Raw genomic sequence first — 12,300 nt, forward strand, 5'->3', positions numbered from 1 at the left:
ATATCTGGGATGAACTAAAAGGACGTCTTGCCCAACATCATCACCTGACATCACGAATTCTCTTGTGGCTGAACGAGCAAATCTCCAGAGCCAAGCTTCATAATCTAGTGGAAAGTGTTTCCAGAAGAGTAGAGATTATTATGACAGCAAAGAGGGACTAAAATTGAAATGTGATATTCAAAAACACACTGTAGAAATTGCTGTACATTTATATTGCATTGGTTTATGACACCAGAAGAAAAGAAAATACCAAAAAATGTTTTTGCCAGGGGTCAGAATGGTAAAAAAAAAAAAAAGTTCCTTGTTTTGACCCTGGGTTTAACTGTACATAATATTTAAAGCATGCACTAATAGTTGAGTGAATTGTAGTGACTCATTGGTTGTGATTCAAAAAGTGATTTTTTAAATCACAGTGCTACCATGGTTGGGTCTTTGAGCAAGACCCTTAACTTTTAGCTGAGGTGAATCCTGCATCAGCCAAGTGAGCAAATTTACATTTATTTTTGTATTTATCAGATGCCTTTATCCAGAGAGATTTACAAAAATGCTTTGAAGTTTCTATCAATGAACACATCGATACTGGTTCACTAGGTCATGGACTACGAATACTTTCATTCTAAAACTCTGCTGAGAGGTAATGTGAAAATAAATGCAGTAATAGGCTGTTAATATAACAGGTACATATCTGTAATGATAGATATTATAGTACATTACTGTAAATATGGTTTACTGTTATTTGCTGTCAATTTAAAGCACTTTCTGGCAACTATGCCATATTGCTGTGATGGTCAGGTGTCCACAAATTTTTGCCCATATAGTTTCAAACCAACAATGAAGGAAAAATGTCCTTTTTCTTCTTCTTCTGCATAGACATACTGGTACAGACTATATATAGAAGGCTGCAGGAGGCAAAGTGGGTAACATTGCCTTTTATAAAATATTGATTAAGGCAGCAAGAAAGAAAACTGACATAATCATTCAGTGTTGCTGGTGCTGGGTCAGAAATGGTTTTCTCAGATGCACAGGGTTATGCTATTTCGGATATGAATCCAAGACATGACAAATTACCATTACAAAGAGCTAAAAAATATATTACAGTATAGTAATTTTATGTAATGAGAGATATCTGGTGAGTGCTTAAACTGATAGAGTTTTAAATATAAGGATATATTAAGGATGTACTGTAAGTGAAGTTTCTAATCTATTATAGAATGCAAGGTACATGAAAGTGAAAAAATAACAAATATGGAATCAAAAGCTAGATAAGCAGATTTTAGAGAGGGAGCAAACCAAGTCACTAAGATCCAGGACTGGGGCTCAAGCTACAGTTTGTTTTAGTGATGACTCAATACTTCTATGCACTGTTGTGCCTGTTCCATTGTCAGAACTCAGTGCTGCCAGTCAAAACTCAATAGTGGAAGGTCTGGAGGTGTTGGATAAATTTACTGTTTACTATGCAATTAAATTAAGTTTCTAAATTACAGCAGAAAAGCTGTAGGTTATGTTATAATGTCTTAACTGTTTGAATGAATATTGAAAACAAATTATTTATTATGAGACAAACACAATGAATGAGCAGTTCCAAATTTATCAGCATTCTTTCAATGAGATGGTTAATATGTTACTCATGCTGCCTTAGCAGTGTGCTGATCCACTCAGGAATATAACCAAAGACCATTTTCTTTGTTTCTTTTTGTGCATAAAATGAACAAGAATGCTTTTAATTAGGCATTTACTAATAAGACACCCATTAATGCTCTGATACAAACTGAATTCGTCTTAAAATGAGCAGAGGATTTTGAAATAAATGGTAATGCCAATCTCATCAGCTATGTAGGACACCTGTGACAAACATTTTCATTACTCTACAGTTGTCCACAGTTGAATGAGCAGATACCAGGGCAATCAGGTCACTGAAGCAGTATCCATCAGAGAACTGCAGAAAGCTGTAGAAGACCTAATTGGCTTGGGAAATGACAATCACTGCTGTATCCTTCAAGTAAGAAGTAATAGCAAGCAAGGTGGAGTGTTGCCAGTGGCAAGTGTTCCACTCTGCTTGATACACAGCTTTCATCATAACTGCACTCCGTGTCAAACACACAAAGACACTAGATCAACAGACATCCTAAATGTCATAGATGCTATGTATTGCAAGTAGGTTATTAAAAAATGTTTACTGTTATAACCAGAGTCATTTTAACATCATGTTCTAAATCTGAAGCTGTGTATACGTGTACAGTATGTGTATATGTGTATGTGTGTGAGCAGATTCATAGATTCATGAGTGCATCAGTTGGCAAGAGAGTTTTAAAAGGTTACAATGACCAAATGATTTCTCCTTGAACAATTTCTCCTTGCTTCAATATCAGCAGTCATACACAGAGCTTAGTGACATGATGGCTCCCTGACATGGAGTTAGCAGGACCAGGACCAGATAGCACCAATACTGTACTGTAAATTGTGAACTCTCTAAATGCTATGTTATATAATTTTACTTAAAAAAATAAGCCCAGATGCAACCACCTGGTGTCTCTGCTCTAATTAGCTGATGTTGCATACATGATAAGCCAGCCATGGAGATACATCTCTCCACATTTGTATCAGGAATACAAATGGAAAATACAAACACTAATGCTAGTGAATGTGGTTCAGAAAATCCATCAATTTTTTTCCTTGGAATCTGCGTGACAGTGCATGTCTAATGCTTCTCACTTTCTGTTATGCTCTCTGTTTCCTTTACTGTCCCTTCTCTGCTTTTTCAAACACAGAGGTGCCCTGGGTTCCTGTCTAATGCTCTCTGTTTCCTTTACTGTCTTTTCTCTTCTTCTTCAAACACAGATGGTGCCTTGGGTTCCTGTCTAATGCTCCAGGGATTATGCAAACATGTTGCATAGTGATGCTGCTTGTACCATGGCTCCCTTTGCACTGTTTTACTTTCCAGGAGGAGATGAAATGATAAGATTGGCAGGAGAAGTGGCAGAGGAACTCGATTGAGATCGATTTCATTAAGATGAAGAGGGAACTTGAATGACACCTATTCATCTTCTAAATGTGTGCTCTAGGTTTCTCAGCTGCTCGTCTCTGCTTGAAACCTGCTGTCCTTCACTACTTTTGGAAATAAATAATTGTACTGTAGATACCAGAGAAAAGACTCAACCATAGATTAAACACTGACTAATCTTGATAAATTATAGTATGTTTTGGAATGGCATAGTAAGAACACAAGACTAGCTGATTATTGATGTAATGAATCAACTAAATCATAAGATCAAAACAGGGATCTCAGTCATGACAATGGAGAAGACTGGGATTTGTGACAGAAATATTTGAAGAGCGAATACTGTTGTTGAATTGATTTCCTTTGTTCCTCTCTCTCTCTCTGTCTCTCTCTCTCTCTCTCTCTCTCTCTCTCTCTCTCTCTCTCTCTCTCTCTCTCTCTCTCTCTCTCTGTCTCTCTCTCTCTCTCTCTCTCTCTCTCTCTCTCTCTGTCTCTCTCTCTCTCTCTCTCTCTCACACACACACACACACACACACACACACACACACACACACACACACACACACACACACACACACACACACACACACACACACACACACACACACACACAAAGATCACTTACCCTAATGCTAAGAGATTTATGATCTTTGTCAAACTAATCTTCAAAGTTTTAGGCATTCAGTACCCTGAGCTTTCTGTTTGTTTCCCCTGCTACAGTGGTTGCCAGGTCACAACACAGTCCAGTTGAGTCAAAAGGAAATTAAATACATGACACACTTTTATGGGCAAAAATAAACTGTACAAAAGGAAGCAGGTGCAGAATGTGCTACGATTTGTGCAACTGGCCAAAACAAAGCTCTAATAATTAAAAGATGTACTGTAAGTGTTCTTGTTGTTGAGGGTTTTTATTACATTTATAACCGCTGATAAAGCCTCCAACTTGGAAGGACATAACTTTGAAAAAGAACCATTATCCTCTTCACCTCATTTGCTGCTCATGGACTCTGATGCAGCAGGAAACAATGCTTGATACTGCCAGTCTCAGCATTTAGCTCGGCAGTCATGCTGTGCCTTTGCCTTTAAGCTTAAGCATCGACTTTTCTCTGTTGCAGGTCTTTGATTAATGTTTGAATTTTACCAGCTTTGGCCCACAAAAGGTAAAACCTTTTATTTTTGATGTTTTATTCATAAAGTTGCTTGTAATCACTTGTCAGTCCTGTGTTACTTCCCAATAAAAACACAATGCACATATCAATAACACTTAACCTTGAAAATACTAATTATGCACAGTTGTCCAGTGAGGAACCTTGTGGCAGCATGAAGCAACAAATGTCACATTCCCACTTAATTGTGTTATTCTTTGCCTTAATGACCTGCCTTATGGCACAGCCTTTTTCTTGTAAAAATGGGTTCATTAAAGTGTAACTTCTCCTCAAAATGTTGAATATAATAGTAAGACTAAACCTCAACCTGACCACAGGTCACAGTTAAAAACACTATTTTGTACAAATAAATATCATTTACTTCCTTCTTGTGTGACCAATGGAAATCAGTTGTATATATTGTTTTGGCAAAGTGTTCAATATCCTGTTATTCATCTGCCTTGGTTCTAGGTAAAAATGTGAACATTAATTACCTGTCTAACTTAGCATCATCTAATAGAAAGCTCATTAAAAGGGGTACATGCAGCAACTATATGTATTAGCAAGCTACATAGTTCCTGATGACATGCTTATTTTAAATGAATCCGAATTATAGTGTAATGAACAAAGTATTGCAGAACATACAGTAAAAGCCTGTCTCATCACTCCTGGATGGAAGACTTTTAAGACATAAGCCAAATGCTACATCTAGTGAATGAAGGCAAAATGAATGGATCTGTTCAATATGGCCTAGATAGAGTCTATGAAACTGTTAGAGATGGAAGGTGATAGCAAGAGAGACAAAGAGACGAAAGAAATCCAGCTCTAGATTTTATTTATAACAAAGAAGGAGGAGGGATGGAGCAGTTTGAGTGCAAGACAGAAAATTGAATAGGCTTAGGTGTTTGTGTGTGCATGTGTGTGTGTGTGTATGTGTGCGTGTGTGTGAGAGAGAGAGAGCTGAAAGTGTGTGTGTGTGTGTGTGTGTGTGTGTGTGTGTGTGTGTGTGAGAGAGAGAGAGAGAGAGAGAGAGAGAGAGAGAGAGAGAGAGAGAGAGAGAGAGAGAGAGAGAGAGAGAGAGAGAGAGAGACAGAGAGAGAATATATTTTTCATTGACCCTACAAAGGGATTTGGGTAAATCCTTTAAAAATTAAAGAACACAAACATAATGCAATGAGAGGTCACAATTCTAGTGACCCTTATAAGACACTTCTAAACACTGTATATAACAAAGGTTGTTTTTTTTTTTTTTTTGAGAAACTGGTATCCGAAAGCTTTTCTAATGCAGTTATGAATTGAAGAACCTTCAGGTGATGATGAGAGACCCTTGTGATAAGGGCTATGAAGCTTTAACAATAAGGCTGTTTTCCCTGGAGGAGACTGAAAAGACTGAAATTAAAACATGTAATACATGTTCAGAAAGACCAAAAATGAAAGCAATGCACAACAATTTAAAATGAACACTCCTGAACACGCTTGGAATTGGTGTACAGGAACCCAGGGATACTGTATGTGTGTCCTTCTGCCCAATTTTAATTCTGTAATTTTTTTCAACACTTCAAAAAATGTAATATACACTAAACAACAGTGACAGCTGATTCTGATGCAGGTCAAATACTACAACTGTGATTCCTGTGTTTTGCGACAGATGATTTACTGGAATAACTTACAAAGCTTACAAACCTTGTCTGTCAAAATGTGTCACTGGAGACATCATCTCGTACGTCTAAAGGGTACATCTTGCTTTTAACAATGCACCTTCTTGATTCCTTACCTTACTTCCCTTCCTTTCTTTTCTTAGCTCCTTCCCCAATGGAACAAAGGATGCTAGGAAAAGAAATGAGGACAAAAGAAATTGAGGACAAACATACATATTTACCAAATGAGACTCGCTCACTGATGCAACAGGTTACGGTGACACTCTGTTGAGCTGTACTACTGTATTTAACAGATCTCATATGTACAGAAAAGTAATTAGGCCTATAACAAGTAACAAAGACATAGTTACATGTGTATTACACTTAAATGTTGATGTTTTAACCCAAACAAGATTCTTCACAATACTTGACATCTCATATGGAACATAAACATAAGACAGATGCTAACTGACCTGTAACCAAGTTTTCTTTTTGACAGACATTTTGTATTTATTTAACATTATTATGCTGTGGTGACCCCTGAAGGGAAAAGCTGAAAGAAGAAGAAGAAGAAGAAGAAGAAGAAGAAGAAGAAGAAGAAGAAGAAGAAGAAGAAGAAGAAGAAGAAGATGTTTGGTTCTATATTGTTTAATAATTTGATAGAACTAGGTACTGTAGAGTTAAGATACTTTTACAGTATATATCATACAGTACGCTTACAACAAATACACATGTAAAGAAAGGACTTGTGCATGTGAGGTATTTGTGTATTGCAGATATCCTTGAGTTTGCTTTCTTCCCTCATTCATTGATTTATTTGAGTGCATTTTATGAATTAGTACATAAAATATGCCATACTGATCTATGAAGGACAAAGGCCCAAGTAATTAAAAAAGAGTCATCCATTAGAGTTTTGGAATGCACCCCAGACTTGTTGAAATCAATGTGCTTCAGAAAACTAAGAACAAAAAATACTAAACACAAAAAACTACCATTCATCTGTAGAGTAAAGACAGTGAAGCCGCCTATGAAAACGTTTTCCTTTATGTCCTCTTAATCCTTGAGAACTGAGAATGATGCACAGGATATCGTACTGTACATCTAATAAGGGTGGAAATGGTGTCGAGTGGAGACAGTGGAGGATGCATGTTTCTTTCAGATCACTGCACAGCTAAAGCTAACTTGTGAAAATGCCCAGTGAACCACTCATCAGGTATATTTATTGAGCCTAGATTAAGGGTCTTACCCTATAGTGTAGACTTATGTTTTCAGGCAATGTGCAGGCAATATTATCAGGCAATATTATCAATCATGAAGAAATATATAAATGTCATGGAGGTTCATGAGCTCTAATAATTAATACCCACACGCTATCTAACTGGGCAGCAAGGTGGCACAGTGAGTAGCATTGCCACCTCATGGCTCCAGCTCCATGGTCTCAAACTGAGCTTGAGTTACACTTTGTACAGATATTCTGTGCTTGATCTTATGGGTTCCCCAATGTGTTTTCCAGTTTATTCTTGAGGATGTATTCCTTTTAATACCTAGGCTCCCCTTAGTCTTATTTTTTAAGACAAAAGCACCATGCAAGGAATGCAGGTGGAGAAGCCCACAAAATGAAAACTTAAGTACAGAAACTAATATGCAACAGTTACAGTAGCATGTCTTATCAAAAGCAAATCCTTGCTATCAAACAAGTAGGCCATGTATTGCTTATCCATGGGACTCCGTCCAAGCTCCGGGAGGGAGTAAATGCTTAGAGCTTAGTACTGCATGACTGGACAGGAGATAATATAAGCATGGCCATGCTATTGCATATACTGCACATATCTTCACATACAGTATATGCTGAAGACAGCACATGTTTTATAGGTTTGGTCTTTGCTTATTCAGCATGAACATGACAACATTTTTACCCTCTAGAAGGGCTTAGTGGAGTTAAAAGAGACACTCGAGATAGTCCAGTGTTTTTTCCATACTCTGAGAAATATCTAATGAACTTCAAGGACTTGGGTGGCTGTGCGTGTATGTCTCTCAAGTCCTTTGTGTTTGAGTTTTGGGTGATTTGTATTAATTATTAAATTTGCTCTGTTGCTGTTTTAAAGCATGAAGAACTAAAGTATTATGAACTAAAAACAGTACTATGTCCTTCTCTAAAAATCTGAATTTGTTTATGGATGGTAAACATCAGATTTTATTGAAAAATGTCTTTAAGCTTTTGATCACGATTCATGGAGACAGGTTGTGCTTTTCTTTTATAGAGACTAATGTATGGCATCACAGGGCACAATCATATACACTCACAGATCCAGCAAACATGATATCAAAATAGTATACAGCAACAATCTTTGAACTAGGGGAGAAACTGGAGTACACAGATGAACCCCCTGAAATAGGGGGAAAACATGCAAAAGTCACACACATTATTTACACAACATTTACAGCATTTGGCAGACACATTTATCCAGAGCAACCTTTTCTAATTTGTATACAATTGAGGGTTAAGGGTTCAGGGGCCCTGCAGTGGCAGCTTGGTGGACCTGGGATTCAAACTCACCTGCCGTCCAACACCTTAACCACTAAGCTACCACATCCCACAAAGGGTGGGGGTGGAAATCAAGACTCAAACAATAAATCATTAGAACACTGTCTTTATCTGTTGATAACAATATAGACACAGAAATCATGCAATAGCATCAACTACAATTGCACATAACAAAAAATGACAGTGACAAACATTAAACCCTTTAAACTGTTGTGTGCAAAACCCTTTTAAGTTATTATCTGTAAAGGTGCTACATTATGTGTGCACTTGTGTGAGAAATGAGAAAAAAATCATAAAAAATGAAAGAAACAGTGCAAGAATCAGACAGACATAAAACAAATACAGTCTGAAGAATTGTATTTAGGACACTTGTGGGGAAAAAATACTTAAATAATGTATTAAAAATTCACATTTAGATGTCATGCATCAAATATGGCGAGATACACACATTAGTAATGAATGGCTCTCTTACAAGCCAGCAACTGCAAGCACTAACGAGAGGACTGGGCTTGTGAGTAGCACTGCAGATTATCTAACTCAGACAACATGAATACATATAGCATGAATATTGGTTTGTTCAGTGTTTCTAGCTAGACACTACAAAAACAGAACATGAGCAACTGAGCAACAAATAGGACATGTCCATGCTGGGCTTATACACTCCAAATTAAATAATTAATCACAGTTATTAAGAATTTAAGATTAGTACTGCAGTAATTGCCTTTAGTGTGGCAATAGAGGGTTGAGGGCCTTGCTTAGGGGCCCAGCATTTCCAGCTTGGTCGACTTGGGATTCAAACAGGCAACCTTCCAAATAGTAGGACAAAACCTTGAACACAATAGGCTACCACATGCCATATTTACATATATAAATGTATAATAATAACATTATACAGTTCAAATCTGCCTGGAAAAAGTACAGTTAAATATCATAGCAGCAAATGTTTCAGTGAGTGCAATTACACTCAGAGAGATATTGCCATAAAGTGCATTTGCAGTTTATTAGAAATGAATATGAGAAGGGTCCTTGTTTACTAGCAGGGGGTGCAGGTGTCAGCTGGTGCTTAATCTTGGCTTCTGCTGTGAAGGAAAACACTGGAATAAAGAATGATTGGGATGAGAGGTTCTGGCGATGATTTTACGTGTCCTCTTCATCACGCTGGATGGTTTAAGACTGGAAGTATGGCAGCCAATGATTTTCTCTACACATAACAAGATATGCTTGAAGTTTGAAGTTGCAGAAGTGAACTAGACAGATATGAAAGACGTGGTGATTGATTCAGTGGCTGTGTAGAATAGGATCAACAGCTTCTGTGGTACAGACGCTGCAGGGCCTTCTCTGAGACTGGGTTAAAGTTCCTGCTGCATTTGAGATCCTGCTGAATGTCAGTGAGCAAGAATTATGTTAAATATGTCATTGTCAGTAATTAACATTTCATTATTGTTTTAAATGTATTTGTTTGTTTGTTTGTTTGTTTCCCCCCCATTGTAGTCACAAAAGTTTCACAGAGTTCTATTGTACTGCCTGCAATATATTTATTATAAATTATATCTAAATCATTTATAAATTAAATAATTTATTGATCCTCACTCCATAACTCACACAGTGATCTAATCGTACAGTGTAAAGAAACGGAGCAATCTGATGACCTTATTCTTGTACGTTTTACACAGAGGATGAGCTAAATACATTTTTAGACTAGCCCAAATAAAATAAAGATGTGAAAGTTTCAGTTAGGAAACAATGATAAATTATTTTGTATGTGCACACACCCATGTCTCCAGTCCTACACATTCCTCCATGTGTAACTGCTGCTTCACAACACAGAAAATAAGCAATAAAGAGAAAACAAGGCTTATTTAATGCTTGGAAATCTTATTTCTATTCTGATATATATATATATATTTATATATATATATATATATATATATATATATATATATATATATAAAAAGAAAAACTCTTTCAGATTCAACCATATAATTCCCTGTCCATTGCTATGATTTAAACATTTAACAATATCGATACTGCTCATTACCTGTGTGGTTGCTGTGGGAGGTGGAGAGAAATGAGGAGAGCTCTGATCATCAGAATCAAACTCATGCTTCATTCACCAAGATCACTTGTGTACAGTATACAAGGAATTGAATTTGCTTATTTTTTCACTGAGCCAGTACATTTTTTCATTTTTTTTTTTTTTTTTGAAATTTTGCACAGAAAGCAAAATACTGACATGGTCATCATCTTCATGCTCAGAGTAGGAGTTTAACTGATTGTAAAGGTATGAAATAGGATGGATAATTTCTAGTCTTTCCATCTACAGATAAACTCCCCGTAAATGTACCGGAACAGATAAGGCATGTCTGTGTCTCTTGTTTATTCAAACAGTCCAGAAACCTTCAGGTAGGTCAATATGAGTATTTTACACTACACTAAATTCCCCCTAAGTGTGAATGAGTGTGTGAATATGTGTGTAAATTCTGAGCTATATGCTATAGACAAAAGAAGTCTGCAGATTCATATACTCATTCTAGGCTGCATATTTAAACCAGTGGGGTACCATGACATATATTGCTGTAAATGAAGCTTGGTATTAGTAAAGGAGTGCAGATGCTATGAACATTGTAATTGTTTTTGTCAGCAGGTAATTTCAGAACTTAGCATGTAGTCCTGGAAAATAATGAGTAATGCTGGAGCACAGGACGATTACTGCAGGAAGAGGTATGATAAAAAGATTAGGTTTATTTTTCTATCCTCTCTTAGATGATTGATCAATTGAAACTTCAACACAAAAAAAAAAAATACAGAAACAGAAAGAATTACACCATATTTAGGAATGTTAAAGATCCTTGAAAGGAATTCAAGCAATTTTCTGTAACATTATTGTTTATTAATGTTTTTGGTATTAGCTTTGATGTTACGGAATGCAGACAAAATGAGTGTATATACAAGCAAATATAAAAACGGTGCATGTACTATTTTCATTTTCATTTGATTTTCATTGGCAGTAAGGCATTTTTAGATGTATTAAGCACAAACGTATAGTACGTAATGACACTATATATTATAAATAACTATAAAAATCTATTGCTGGCATACTTTGAATGAAAGATATTATAGAGATAAGAGAAATGTGGAATAATTGGAGTTGAAATAATGTGGCTCTGCTAAAAAATTATATTGCAGCTGCAGCTAGGACCCTTTGTAACATATTAACATCATCAAATGGTTAAAAAAATCTACAGTAAATCTTTAGTTATTAATGCAAAATTGAGGCTCAAATGGTAACCAACCAATATTAACATATATTTATTATATTAACCAATATTTGTACGTGCAAAATCACAGTGGACAAATCAGTGAATTCTGAATTTATGACTGTATACCATCAGGTATTTTATTACAATCACATTCAACTACGTGATTTTGTAAAAGATCGGGGTGTAAACCTTTTTTAAATACTAGATATTGAAACATTTTTCAATTCTCACAAGCAACCAAAAATATGAGGTTCAGCAGGTCTCTTATTATTGCAAAGCCTTAACAATATAAAACCATGAACCACTTGTGTCTGCAAACTCATCAATTGCGGAAATTCTTACAACATTTACTCGGCGATTACAAATAGCCCAGGAGCCATAAAGACTGTAGTGTCAGTCAGGACATCCAATGATTAAACACTTCTGGTTGTGATCTGCACTGAGATTCTTGTAAGAGCTTCTACACAGAAGCATCATCTAGAGTCAAGTAAGACAGCAAGATATCTAACATTGATTACACCTGCCTGAGATGCATCAAAGTCTATGCTCCATGACCCAGATAAAGTAATTACTGACGAATGAAAGAATAAATGAATGATTATTGAGTAGGAACTAATTTAATTAGTTTAACTCTTATTCTCACTTTACATTAAATGGTATTGAAAGGAGTGTGATACTACTGGAGTGAAATCTCTCCATTTACACATTAAAGTGA

General features: G+C 36.2%; 1 long non-coding RNA gene across 1 annotated transcript; it reads left to right on the forward strand.

Moving 5' to 3' along the window:
• Nucleotides 1–419: 419 nt before the first annotated feature.
• On the forward strand, nucleotides 420–2,219 carry LOC113643639. Its single transcript, XR_007144312.1, has 3 exons — nucleotides 420–481; nucleotides 592–634; nucleotides 1,872–2,219. It is a non-coding gene; the product is annotated as an uncharacterized LOC113643639 (long non-coding RNA).
• Nucleotides 2,220–12,300: the final 10,081 nt, after the last annotated feature.

Source organism: Tachysurus fulvidraco, chromosome 11 (genome assembly GCF_022655615.1).
Source record: "Tachysurus fulvidraco isolate hzauxx_2018 chromosome 11, HZAU_PFXX_2.0, whole genome shotgun sequence".
In the NCBI taxonomy this organism is placed as follows: Eukaryota; Metazoa; Chordata; class Actinopteri; order Siluriformes; family Bagridae; genus Tachysurus; species Tachysurus fulvidraco.